Consider the following 14,157-nt stretch of genomic DNA (forward strand, 5'->3'; position numbering starts at 1 on the left):
GCTGAAACTGCAATACTTTGGCCACCTCATGCGACGAGTTGACTGACTGGAAAAGATTCTGATGCTAGGAAAGTTTGGGGGCGGGAGGAGAGGGGACGACAGAGAATGAGATGCCTGGACGGCATCACCGACTCTGTGGACATGAGTTTGAGTGAACTCCGGGAGTTGGTGATGGACAGGGAGGCCTGGATTGCTGTGAGTCATGGGATCACTGAGAGTCAGACACGACTGAGTGACTGAACTGAAATGAACTGAATCATTTTACAATATTATATTGGTTGGTTTTGCCATACATTGACATGAATCCGTCCCGGGTGTACATGAGTTTTCCCTCCTGTACCCCCCTCCAAACTCCCTCTTCCCTTTATCCTCCCTCTGGTTCATCCCCACACACCAGCCCTGAGCATCCTGTAACATGCATTGACCCTGAACTGGTGATTCATTCCACATATGACAACATACATCTTTCAATTCCATTCTCCCAAATCATCCCATCCTCACACTCTCCCACAGAGTCCCAAAGACTGTTCTATACATCTGTATCTCTATTGCTGTCTCGTATACAGGGTTATCATTTGCATCTTTCTAAATTCCATATATATCCATTAGTATACTGTATTGGTGTTTTTCTTTCTGGCTTACTTCACTCTGTATAATAGGCTCCAGGTTCATCCACCTCATTAGAACTGATTCAAATGCATTCTTTTTAATGGCTGAGTAATACTCCATTGTGTATATGTACCAAAGCTTTCTTATCCATTCGTCTAAAGATGGACATCTAGGTTGTTTCCACGTCCTGGCTCTTATAAACAGTGTTGAAATGAACGTTGGAGTACATGTGTCTTTTTCAATTCTGGTTTCCTCAGTGTGTATGCCCAGGAGTGTAATTGCTAGATCTTAAGGAGATCCAACCAGTCCATTCTAGAGGAGATCAATCCTAGATGTTCATTGGAGGGACTGATGCTAAAGCTGAAACTGCAATACTTTGGCCACTTCATGCGACGAGTTGACTCACTGGAAAAGACTCTGATGCTGGGAAAGGTTGGGGGCGGGAGGAGAAGGGGACGACGGAGAATGAGATGGCTGGATGGCATCACCGACTCTGTGGACATGAGTTTGAGTGTACTCCGGGAGTTGGTGATGGACAGGGAGGCCTGGCGTGCTGTGATTCATGGGGTCGCGGAGAGTCGGACACGACTGAGCGACAGAACTGAACTGAACTGAACTGATGGCCTTTCTATTTCCAGTTTTTTGAGGAATCTCCACACTGTTTTCCATAGTGTCTGTACTAGTTTGCATTCCCACCAACAGTGTAAGAGGGTTCTCTTCTCTCCAAACCCTCTCCAGCATTTATTGCATGTATACTTTTGGATAGCAGCCATTCTGAATGGTGTGAAATGTTATCTCATTGTGGTTTTGATTTGCATTTCTCTGATTATGAGGGATGTTGAGCATTTTTTCATGTGTTTATTAGCCATTTTTATGTCTTCTTTGGAGAAATGTCTGTTTAGTTCTTTGGCTCATTTTTTGATTGGGTTATTTATTTTTCTGGAATTGAGCAGCAGGAACTGCTTGCATACTTTGGAGATTAATCCTTTATCAGTTGCTTCATTTGCTATTATTTTCTCCCATTCCGAAGGCTGTCTTTTCACCTTGCTTATAGTTTCCTTTGCTGTGTAGAAGCTTTTGATTTTAATTAGGTTCCATTTGTTTATTTTTGCTTTTATTTCCAATATTCTGTGAGGTGGATCTTGGAGGATCCTGCTGTGATTTATGTCGGAGAGTGTTTTGCCTATGTTCTCCTCTAGGAGTTTTATAGAATCTGGTCTTACATTTAGCTCTCTAATCCCTTTTGAGTTTATTTTGGTGTATGGTGTTAGGAAGTGTTCTAGTTTCGTTCCTTTACAAGTAGCTGACCAGTTTTCCCAGCGCCACTTGTTAAAGAGACTGTCGTTTGTCCATTTTATATTCTTGCCTCCTTTGTCAAAGATCAGGTGGCCATAGGTGTGTGGATTTATCTCTGGGCTTTCTATTTTGTTTCATTGATCTATATTTCTGTCTTTATGCCAGTACCATACTGTCTTGATGACTGTGGCTTTGTAGTAGAGCCTAAAGTCTGGCAGGTTAATTCCCCCAGTTCCATTCTTCTTCCTCAAAATTGTTTTGGCTATTCGAGGTTTTTTGTATTTCCATACAAATTGTGAGATCATATGTTCTAGTTCTGTGAAAAATATTGTGGAAGCTTCATAGGGATTGCATTGAATGTATAAATTACTTTGGGTAGTATACTCGTTTTCACAATATTTATTCTTCCATTCCACGAACACAATATATTTCTCCATTTATTAGTGTCATCTTTGAATACTTTCATTAGCATTTTATAGTTTTCTATGTACAAGTCTTTTGTTTCCTTAGGTAGATATATTCCTAAGTATTTAATTCTTTTCATTGCAACAGTGAATGGAATAGTTTCCTTAATTTCTCTTTCTATTTTCTCATTATTAGTGCATAGGAATGCAAGGGATTTCTTTGTGCTGATTTTATATCCTGCAACTTTACTATAATCATTGATTGTCTCTAGTAGTTTTCTGGTAAAGTCTTTAGGGTTTTCTGTGTAGAGGATCATGTCATCAGCAAACAGTGGAAATTTTACTTCTTCTTTTCCAATTTGTATTCTTTTTATGTCTTTTTCTGCTCTGATTGCTCTAGCCAAAAGTTCCAGAACTATGTTGAATAGTAGTGGTGCGAGTGGTCACCCATGTCTTGTTTCTGACTTTAGGGGAAATGCTTTCTGTTTTTCACCATTGAGGATAATGTTTGCTGTGGGTTTGTCATAAATAGATTTTATTATGTTGAGGTATGTCCCTTTTATTCCCACTTTCTGGAGGGTTTTATCATAAATGGATGTTGAATTTTGTCAAAGGCTTTCTCTGCATCTATTGAGATAATCATATGATTTTTATTTTTCAGTTTGTTAATGTGGTGTATTACGTTGATTGATTTGCAGATATAGAAGAATCCTTACATTCCTGGGATAAAGCCCACTCGGTCATGATGTATGATCTTCTTAATGTATTGTTTGATTCTGATTGCTAGAATTTTGTTAAGGATTTTTGCATCTATGTTCATCAGTGATATGTAGTTTTCTTTTTTTGTGGGATCTTTACCAGGTTTTGGGATTAGTGTGATGGTGGACTCATAGAATGAGTTTGGAAGTTTCCCTTCCTCAGAAAATTTCTGGAAGATTTTGAGTAGAATAGGTGTTAGCTCTTCTCTAAATTTTTGGTAGAATTCAGCTGTGAAGCAATCTGGACCTGGGCTTTTGTTTGCTGGAAGATTTCTGATTACAACCTCTAGTTCCGTGCTTGTGATCGGTCTGTTCCGATTTTCTATTTCTTCCTGGTTCAGTTTTGGCAAGTTGTACTTTTCTAGGAATTTGTCCATTTCTTCCATGTTATTCATTTTATTGTCATATAATTGCTGATAGTATTCTCTAATAATCCTCTGTATTTCTGTGTTGTCGGTTGTGATTTCTCCATTTTCATTTCTAATTTTATTGATTTGGTTCTTCTCCCTTTGTTTCTTAATGACTCTGGCTAGCGGTTTGTCAATTTTATTTACCTTCTCAAAGAACCAACTTTTGGCTTTGTTGACTTTTGCTATGGTCTCTTTTGTTTCTTTTGCATTTATCTCTGCCTTAATTTTTATGATTTCTTTCCTTCTACTGACTCTGGGGTTCTACATTTCTTCCTTTTCTAGTTGTTTTAGATATAGAGTTAGGTCATTTAGTTGACTTTTTTCTTGTTTCTTGAGGTATGCCTGTATTGCTATTAACTTCCCCCTTAGCACTGCTTTTACAGTGTCCCAGAGGTTTGGGGTTGTTGTGTTTTCATTTTCATTCATTTCTATGCATATTTTGATTTCTTCTATAATTTGTTCATTTTTCAGCAGCGTGTCATTCAGCCTCCATGTGTTGGCATTTTTAATAATTTTTCTCCCGTATTGAGATCTAATCTGACTGCATTTTGGTCAGAAAAGATGCTTCGAATGATTTCAATTTTTTTTGAATTTACCAAGGCTAGATTTATGGCCCAGGATGTGATCTATTCTGGAAAATGTTCCATGTGCGCTTGAGAAAAAGGTGAAATTCATTGTTTTGTATTGAAATGTCCTCAAGAGATATATTAGGTCTAACTGGTATATTGTATCACTTAAAGTTTGTGTTTCCTTGTTAATTTTCTGTTTAGTTGATCTATCCATAGATGTAAGTGGGCTATTAAAACCTCCTACTATTATTGCATTGTAGTTTATTTCCCCTTTCATACGTGTTAGTAATTGTCTTACATATTGCGGTGCTCCTATGTTGGGTGCACACATATTTATAATTGTTATATCTTCTTCTTGGACTGATCCTTTGATCATTATGTAGTTTCCTTCTTTGTCTCTTTTCAAAGCCTTTGTTTTAAAGTCTATTTTATCTGATATGAGTATTGTTACTCCTGCTTTCTTTTGGTCTCAATTTGCATGGAAGAACTTTTTCCAGCCCTTCACTTTCAGTCTGTATGTGTCCCTCGTTTTGAAGTGGGTCTCTTGTAGACAACATATAAGCCAGACTTTGTCTTTTGGTTTGGGCATTCAAACCATTTACGTTTAAGGTAATTATTGATAACAGGGAGGCCTGGCGTGCTGTGATTCATGGGGTAGCGGAGAGTCGTACACGACTGAGCGACTAAACTGAACTGAACTGATGATCCAATAGTCATTTTCTTTATTGCTTTGGGTTCAAGTTTATATACCCTTTCTGTGTTTCCTGTCTAGAGAAGATCTTTTTGTATTTCTGGAGGGCTGGTTTGGTGATGCTGAATTATCTCAGCTTTTGCTTGTCTGTAAAGCTTTTTTTTTTTTTTTTAAAGAAATTAAACACTTTATTTACAAAATTCGAATATGCTCCAAATAAAAGCTGTACCTTTATTAAACACCCACAAAGTTCCGAACATTGTACAAAATGTTAAAACGCTTATTCATACTCTTTTGAAACAAAGTTGACTGTTCTGCCGCACTCTTTTTTGCATGACGTTGACATTTTAGCTCCAGTGTCCCAAAATGACCAGTTCTTCAAAATTTGCTCAAGAAACAAGTTTCTGATCCACTGAAGTAGATTATGACGTTAATGTATAAGTCAACTGGTGAAGTTTCTGTCAACTGTTGCACTCAATGTCCTCTTCCTCTGAAACCACCACCCCCTCTTCCTCCTCTGAAACCTCCACCTCCTCTTCCGCCTCTAAAACCACCACCTCTACCACCTCTGCCACCTCTGCCTCTTCCTCCTCCTTGACCTCCCCTGCCACCGCCTCTTGGAGGTCCCTTTTCACCAGGAGGTCGAGGTAGAAACCTCTGCAACGGCAGCAGCTTATATGGATCTATGTAAAACTTCTGTAGTTTTTTAAAGGAAGATGCTTTCATGTTCTCTGATAATTTAACTAAAAAATAAAAATCTCTAAGCTGTCCAAATATTTCATCCACTTTTCCAATTTGTTCTTTGTTTTCTAAATAAACTGGAGCATTGAAATAAGGTACTTTATTTTCATCTGTGGTACATTTACACACTATGTCATGCTCACAAGGGTGCAGGAACTCTCCTAGTAAAACTACTTGTTCTGGAGGTCCTTGGTCTTGGCCTTTGTTAAAGCCTCCGCGGCCACCCCCTCGTCCGAATCCTCCTCTGCCGCCGCCGCCTCGGAAATTACCGCCGCCTCCTCCTCGGAAGTGGTTGTTGCCGCTGCCGCCTCGACCAAAGCCGCCACCTCGATTAAATCCTCCGCGACCTCCGCCTCGAAAAGACATGTTCGCTCCTACCAGCGCCACGTGCAGCTCAGGCGCGGGCGCTCACACCCACCCGCCCGGTACTTCCGCCTCACACGAGCCTCTTCGGCCACCGTACCGGGACAAACCTGAAGCGGGGCGGGAATCACCTAGAAACTCGAATAACTGGTTTAGAAAAAGGCCAGGCACCTGCGGAAGCAGGTACACTGTCGCCAGTCCGAAAGAGCCTTCAATGCTGGAAGGGTATCAGCAATATCTCAACATCAACCGTTACTTTACGACAATCAGCTTTACTTCTGTAAAGCTTTTGGTTTCTCCTTCATATTTGAATGAGATCCTCGCTGGGTACAGTAATCTGGGCTATAGGTTATTTTCTTTTATCACTTTAAGTATGTCTTGTCATTCCCTACTGGCCTGAAGAGTTTCTGTTGAAAGATCAGCTGTTATCCTTATGGGAATACCCTTGTGTTTTATTTGCTGCTTTTCCCTTGCTGCTTTTAACATTTGTTCTTTGTGTTTGACCTTTGTTAATTTGATTAATATGCTTCTTGGAGTATTTTGCCTCGGGTTTATCCTGTTGGGGACTTTCTGGGTTTCTTGGATTGGGTGATTATTTCTTTCCCCATTTTAGGGAAGTTTTCAACTATTATTTCCTCTAGTATTCTCTCATAGTCTTTCTGTTTGTCTTCTCTTCTGGGACACCTATGATTCGAATGTCAGAGAGTTTCTTATTGTCCCAGAGGTCTCTAATATTGTCCTCATTTCTTTTAATTCGTTTTTCTTTTTTATTCTCTGTTTCATTTATTTCTACAATTCTATCTTTTAACTCACTTATCCTGTCTTCTGCTTCTGTTATTCTACTGTTTGTTCCCTCCAGACTGTTTCTGATCTCATCTATTGCATTATTCATTGTATATTGACTCTTTTATTTCCTCTAAGTCCTTATTAAACCTTTCTTCCATCTTCTCAATCCTTTCCTCCAGGTTATTTACCTGTAACTCCATTTTGCTTTCAAGATTTTGAATCATTTTCACCACCAAAATTCGAAATCCTTTATCAGGTATTTTCCCTATATCTTTCTCTTTTGTTTGTGTTGTTGTGCATTTATCTTGTTCCTTTACTTGCTGGGTATTTCTCTGCCTCTTCATCTTGCTTATATTGCTTTGCTTGGGGTGGCCTTTCCCTCTTCTGGCCGTTTGTGGAGTTCTCTTTATTATGTAGTTTCCTCTCTGTGTGTGGGGTAGGACAGGTGACTTATCAAGGTTCCCTGGTTAGGGAAACTTGTATCTGTGTTCTGGTGGATGGAGGTGGATTTCTTCTCTCTGGAGTGCAATGAAGTGTCCAGTAATGAGTTATGAGATGTCAGTGAGTTTGGAGTGACTTTAGGCAGCCTGTATATTGAAGCTCAGGGCTATTTTCCTGTGTTGCTGGAGAATTTGCGTGGTATGTCTTGCTCTGGAACTTGTTGACCCTTGGGTGGTGCTTGGTTTTAGTGTAGGTATGAAGACGGTTAATGAGCTTCTATCGATTAGTGTTCCCTGGAGTAAGGAGTTCTCTGGTGTTTTCAGGATTTGGGCTTAAGCCTCTTGCCTCTGGTTTTTGTTCTTATTCTTGGAGTAGCCTCTAGACTACTCTATCTGTCATTTCCAAGGTGGTTCCCTCTGTTTTAGCTTCTGTTTGCTGGTCTCTTCAGTGTCTAATTTCTGCCCTGACACTAGGGTGCGGGTGGACACTTTTTAAAGGCTCAGTTGTTCAGTCCCGTTCTGGGAAGGGAGGAATGCTGCAGACAAATATCTCTGGAATCTGTGGGGAGTGCTCGCAGCGTCTCAGCCACACTGGGTTTGACCCTGCTCACAGCGTCTGTGCTGTCCCAGTCTACACTGCACAGGCTCTAGGTTGCTCTGCCGGGAACTGTCCAAGGCTTCTCTGGGTTGTATGCACTTCACATGTCTGAGCGGCTCAAGTTTAGGTTCTCGGGTACTCCCCAAAGGCACAGACTTGTTTTGTGCCTTCCCTGGTCGGAGCAGCTCAGGTGATCAGGTGTTTGGCGAGCATGGTCGCTGTGAGTTATCACCTCCCCAGTCCCTGCCACTTGGTTTTCTGGGTGTACAATCAGTGCACCTTCTCAGGCAGATATCGACTGGCCCGAGCCCAAGAAGTCTTGATTAGCAATGAAGCCTGCCTGCAATTTGGTATTGAATGAATTTCTGGGGCCGCGATTGCCCCCTCGGGCTCTGGCTGCCCTCCCTTGCCTGTCTCAGAGGGGGATGGGTGATGGGCCGACTGCAGCCAGCTTGCTCTGCTCAGTCCTTTGTTCTGTGAGTGGGGCTGGTGGAGTCTTAGGTTAGAGCTTTCCACCTTGTCGTGGGGAAGCTATCCCAGGCTGCTTTGCTATCCCCAGTTCTCTCAGATTGCCCTCTCGGCATTCAAGCCCAGTCCTTACTCTAAGCAGTTCAGCTGGCTCCTCCCTGCCCAGCCCCCACTTGCTAATGGTGTATGCAGGCTTCTGCACTGCTTCTCCGCTGAGAGTTACAGTTTGGTGGGTAATCTGTGGGTTTTAAAAAATCTTAAAAAAAAAAAAATGTTATGTGGCCCTCTGAGGTTCCAAGGCTCACCACAGATTGACCAGAGAGAGTGTTTCCTGGTGTTTGGAAACTTCTCTCTTTTTAAGGCTACCCTTCCCAGGATGGAGCTCCATCCTTACTTCTTTGTCTCTCTTTTTATCTTTTATGTTTTTTCCTATCCTCCTTTCGAAGACAATGGGCTGCTTCTCTGGGTGCCTGATGTCCTCTGCCAGCATTCAGAAATTGTTTTCTGGACTTTACTCCAGGGTTCAAATGTTCTTTTGATGAATTTGTTGGGGAAAGAGTGGTCTCGCTGTCCTACTCCTCCGTCATCTTGTTCCTTCCTCCTGCCTCTAATTTCTGTCTAAGACATAGATCTCTGAGATTTCTTTTTGTATATATATATATATATACAAATATATATATATATATATATTCCTTAGCCATATTAATAATTGAAAAATACGCTTTTCCGAGAAGCTGATGATTTTTTTCTTTACCTGATTTTGGGATAGACAACAAAAGTTGGTGATTTTAACTTCCCATCAAGATACTTTCTTTCTTTGGAGGGAATTAACTCTTTAAGTTCAGAATTTATTAAATTTTATAAGTTAAAATTTTCATTTCCTATTAGTTACACTGTTCATGTTGTCCTGAAGAAGGAAATGCAACCCACTCCAGTATCTTTGACTGGAAAACCCATGGATAGATGAGCCTGATGGGCTGTAGTACATGAGATTTCAGAGTTGGGCATGACTCAGTGACTAAGTTGCACACCCATTCAGGTTGTCTTATTCAAATACAGTCCTTTACTGCTGAATATAGGTGAGTAAGCCACAAGCTAAAATAGATGTGGATTGTCATAATTTATCCCTTTGGAGAGGACAGTCTATCAAAGCACATCAATCAGGTTAATCTAAAATTAAAATCTCAAAATGATCTGTAAAGTGAAAAAAGTTTCCAGAGGAATTTAAAATAACATCTCATAGACATTAATAAAAAAAAGGAAAATCAAGGAAAACAGAAGAATAGTGTCTGCACAGACAGTGAGACTGAGAAGAAGAGAACACAGACTGAAACTTCAGTGTGACTGAAGAAATGAGACTTAAACGAACAATGTGAAGACTGAGACAAAGTTAGAATACAGAATCCGGAAAGGGTATTTATTCTCAAGAATTTGCTTTCTAGCGTATGGCTTAGCTAGTGAGTGACAATTTTCTTTGGCTGTAGCAAGGTAGAGAGTTCCTTGGGAACATAAATGGATGCTGGAGCATGGTTAGGAGACGACTGGATCATGTGTAGTTGAGAAATCACATATATTTTGGACCATTTGGGGGACAATAATGGCAGCAAATCTGTCTGAATAACGTGGTGAAATTAGTGCAAATGATATATACATAGGGTATCAGTTCAGTTCAGTTCAGTCGCTCAGTCGTGTCTGACTCTCTATATGAATCACAGCACGCCTGGCTTACCTGTCTATCACCAACTCCTGGAGTTCACTCAAACTCATGTCCACAGAGTCTGTGATACCATCCAGCCATCTCATTCTCTGTCGTCCCCGTTTCCTCCTGCCCTCAAACTTTCCCAGCATCAGAGTCTTTTCCAGTGAGACAACTCGTCTCATGAGGTGGCCAAAGTATTGGAGTTTCAGCTTCAGCCCTTCCAATGAACACGCAGGTTTTATTTCCTTTAGAATGGACTGGTTGGATCTCCTTGCAGTACAGGAGACTCTCAAGAGTCTTCTCCAGCACCACAATTCAAAAGCATCAATTCTTCAGCGATCAGTTTCTTCACAGTCCAACTCTCACATCGATAGATAGGGTATAGTGGGATAGAAAATGAAGTAGTCACAAATAACTGCTACTGTCAATAACAGGAAATAATGTTTTGCTATTATTTTTCAGTCAGTTATTTATGCAAATCCCTTTGCCACCCCATGGACTATGTCCCATCAGTCTTACCTTCCCTATCTCCCAGAATTTGTTCAGACTCATGTCCATAGGGTTTGTGATGTTATCTAACCTTCTCATCATCTGCTACACACTTCTCTTTTTGCCTTCAATTTTTCCCAATATTAGAACATTCTCTAATGAGACAGCATTTTGCATCAGGTGGCCAGAGGAAAAAGAACAATGAAAGATAATAAATGTTTCCAAGAAGAGGTCTTGAAAACATCTAAGATACAGATGCAGAAAACACCTTTGACAATATTAAAGACTCATTTATGAAAAACGCTGTAAAAGAAGTGGGAACAGAGAGGATCATCTTCAACTTAATAAAGGTCATGTATGAATAAACCCAGCACTACGATGTTTTTCAGAGGAGGAAACTGAAAGCATGTTGCCTAAGTTTGTGAAAAAGACAAAGTTTGCTACACTCACCAGTTTTTCAAAATAATCTTGTGACTCCTAGCTACAGCAATCAGTGAAGGAAAAAAAAAAAAAAAAAACAGCAAACTGAAAAACAAGACGTAAAACTATCACTGTTTGCTGACAAAAGTTACTGTTTCAGTGACTTCTAAGATTGCACCAGAAAATTAATAGACAAGGACTTTATGGAAGTTGTTGGGAAAAGAAATAAACAGGAAGAAATCTCCTACATTCCTATAAATAACAATTGAAAACAAACAAAAAAAAAAAATTAAGGAAACAATCTGATTCACCATTGTAACAAGAAAAATAGAATCCTTGGGAATCCCCTGCCTAACCAGAGAAAAGAATTGTGGCCCGAAAAGAAAAAGGTATGAATGAGACAAATCAGAGATGACACAAATGGAATGAGAGATATACTATTCGTTGGACGATAAAAATCAATATGTGAAAATGGCTACACGATAAAGAATAGTTTACAGATGCAATGTCACCATGATAAAATTACCAATGACATTTTCCACAGAAATAGAACAACAAAAACAAGAAAGTCTTTACAACTTGATGAAAACACAAAGACTTTAATAACCAGGCAAACTGAAGATAGAAAAACTGAGCTGCAGGACTCAGGTTTCCTCACTTCAGTCTGTATAAAAATCTATAGTTTTAAACATGGCATGCAATTGGCACAATATTGGGATTAAAACCAATGAAACAGATAGTAAACCCTAAGCTTATTTAACTTATATGCAGAGTACATCATGAGGAACGCTGGGCTGGAAGAAGCACAAGCTGGAATCAAGATTGCTGGGAGAAATATCAATAATCTCAGATGTGCAGATGACATTACCCTTATGGCAGAAAGTGAAGAGGAACTCAAAAGCCTCTTGATGAAAGTGAAAGAGGAGAGTGAAAACGTTGGCTTGAAGCTCAACATTCAGAAAACAAAGATCATGGCATCTGGTCCCATCACTTCATGGGAAATAGATGGAAAAACAGTGGAAACAGTGTCAGACTTTATTTTTTTGGGCTCCAAAATCACTGCAGATGCTGATTGCAGCCATGAAATTAAAAGACGCTTTCTCCTTGGAAGGAAAGTTATGACCAACCTTGATAGTATATTAAAAAGCAGAGACATTACTTTGCCAACCAAGGTCCGTCTAGTCAAGGCTATGGTTTTTCTCGTGGTCATGTATGGATGTGAGAGTTGGACTGCGAAGAAAGCTGATAGCCGAAGAATCGATGTTTTTGAACTGTGGTGTTGGAGAAGACTCTTGAGAGTCCCTTATACTGCAAGGAGATCCAACCAGTCCATTCTAAAGGAGATCAATCCTAGATGTTCATTGGAGGGACTGATGCTAAAGCTGAAACTGCAATACTTTGGCCACCTCATGCGACGAGTTGACTCACTGGAAAAGACTCTGATGCTGGGAAAGGTTGGGGGCGGGAGGAGAAGGGGACAACGGAGAATGAGATGGGTAGATGGCATCACCGACTCTGTGGACATGAGTTTGAGTGTAGTCCGGGAGTTGGTGATGGACAGGGAGGCCTGGCATGCTGTGATTCATGGGGTCGCGGAGAGTCGGACACGACTGAGCGACTGAACTGAACTGAACTCCTTATTAAATATTTTTTCATCTTCTCAATCCTTTTCTGCACTTTATTTATCTTTATTCCATTTTGCTTTCCAGATTTTGAATCATTTTCACAATTAAAATTTGAAATTCTTTATCAGGTAAGTTACCTATGTCCTTCCTCTTTTGTTTGTATTGGTGGGCATTTATCCTGTTTCTTTACCTGCTGGGTATTTCTCTGCATCTTCATCTTGCTTATATTGCTGTGCTTGGGGTGGCCTTTCTGTCTTCTGGCAGTTTGTGGAGTTCTCTTTATTATGTAGTTTCCTCGTTCTGTGTGGGTTTGGATGGGTGACTTGTCAAGGTTCCCTGGTTAGGGAAACTTGTGTCAGTGTTCTGGTGGGTGGAGCTGGATTTCTTCTTTCTGGAGTGCAATGAAGTGTCCAATAATGAGTTTGAGATGTCAGTGGGTTTGGAGTGGCTTTGAACAGCGTGTATATTGAAGCTCAGTTCCATTCTGTGTTGCCAGAGCATTTACGTGGTATGTCTTTCACTGAAACTTGTTGATCCTTTGTTGGTGCCTGGTTTCAGTGTATATATGGAGGAATTTGATGAGCACTTATCAGTTAATATTCCCTGGAACAGGAGTTCTCTGGTGTTCTCAGGATTTGGACTTAAGCCTCTGCCTCTGGTTTTCAGTCTTATTCTTGCAGTAGGCTCAAGGCTTCTCCCTCTATTACTTCCAAGGCAGTTCCTTCTGTTGTAAAAGCTCTTATGTTTGCTGGTCTCTTCAGTGTCTAATTCCTGTCCTGACACCAGGAGGCAGTGGTGGACACTTTTTTTCCGGCTCTCCTGTTCAGTCCTGTTGTGGGGAGGGAGGAACGTTGCTAACAAATATCACTGGCGTCTGTGGGGAGTGCTTGCAGTGTCTCGACTACTCTGGGAATGCTCCCACTTGTGGGGTGTGTGCTTTCCCTGTTTATGTGGCTAAGGCTCTAGGTCACTCTGCCGGGAGATGTCCGCGGCCGGCATTGGGTTGCATGCTCTTCCCTTGTCTGAGCGGCTCAGGTACAGGTCCTTGGGTACTCCACGAAGGTACAGACTTGACTGTGCCTTAGTTTTGTGCCTTCCCTGGTCCAAGCAGCTCAGGTGACCAGGCATTTGGTGAGCACAGTCGCAGCGACTTATCGCCTTCCCGGTCCCTGCCACTCGGTTTTCTGGGTGTACAACCGGCACGCTTTCTCAGGCGGATATCGACCGGCCTGAACCCAAGAAGTCTTGGTTAGCAATGAAACCTGATGGCAGTTTGGTATGGGAAGACTTTCTGGGGCCTCAGTTGCCCCTTCCAGTGCTGGCCGCCCACACTGCCTGTACCAGTGGGGGCTGGGAAATGGGCCGCCTGCAGCTGGCTTGCTCTGCTCAGTCCTTTGTTCTGTGAGCGGGGCTGGCAGAGTCTGCTTAACTGCCTCCCGTTAACACCCTCAGCTTGCCCTCACGGCATTCAGGCCCAGTCCGGTCCTCTCTCTAAGTGCTGCTGTCTCGCCTCCCTTCCCAGCCCCTAACTGCTAGTTGGGGGGTGTAGGCGCCTGAGCCGCTTCTGCACTGAGAGTTTCCTCTGGGCACTTAGTCTGTAGGTTTTAATTATTCATGTCTTTTTTTCTCCCAGTTATGTGGGGTTCTGAGGTTCCAAGGCTCGCCACAGACTCACCCATGAGTGTTTCCAGGTGTTTGGAAACTTCTCTCTTTTTTTTTTTTTTAAGCCTCCCTTCCCATGATGGAGCTCCGTTCCTCCCTCTTTTTCCTCTCTTTTTATCTTTTATACTC

At 41.4% G+C, this 14,157-nt stretch overlaps 1 pseudogene; it reads right to left on the reverse strand.

The window, feature by feature from the left end:
- Nucleotides 1–4,937: 4,937 nt before the first annotated feature.
- Nucleotides 4,938–6,111, reverse strand: LOC129557931 (H/ACA ribonucleoprotein complex subunit 1 pseudogene; annotated as a pseudogene).
- Nucleotides 6,112–14,157: the final 8,046 nt, after the last annotated feature.

The sequence above is a fragment of the Moschus berezovskii genome, chromosome Y (genome assembly GCF_049115385.1).
Source record: "Moschus berezovskii isolate FMDL1 chromosome Y, NW_MosBer_1.0, whole genome shotgun sequence".
Classification (NCBI taxonomy): Eukaryota; Metazoa; Chordata; class Mammalia; order Artiodactyla; family Moschidae; genus Moschus; species Moschus berezovskii.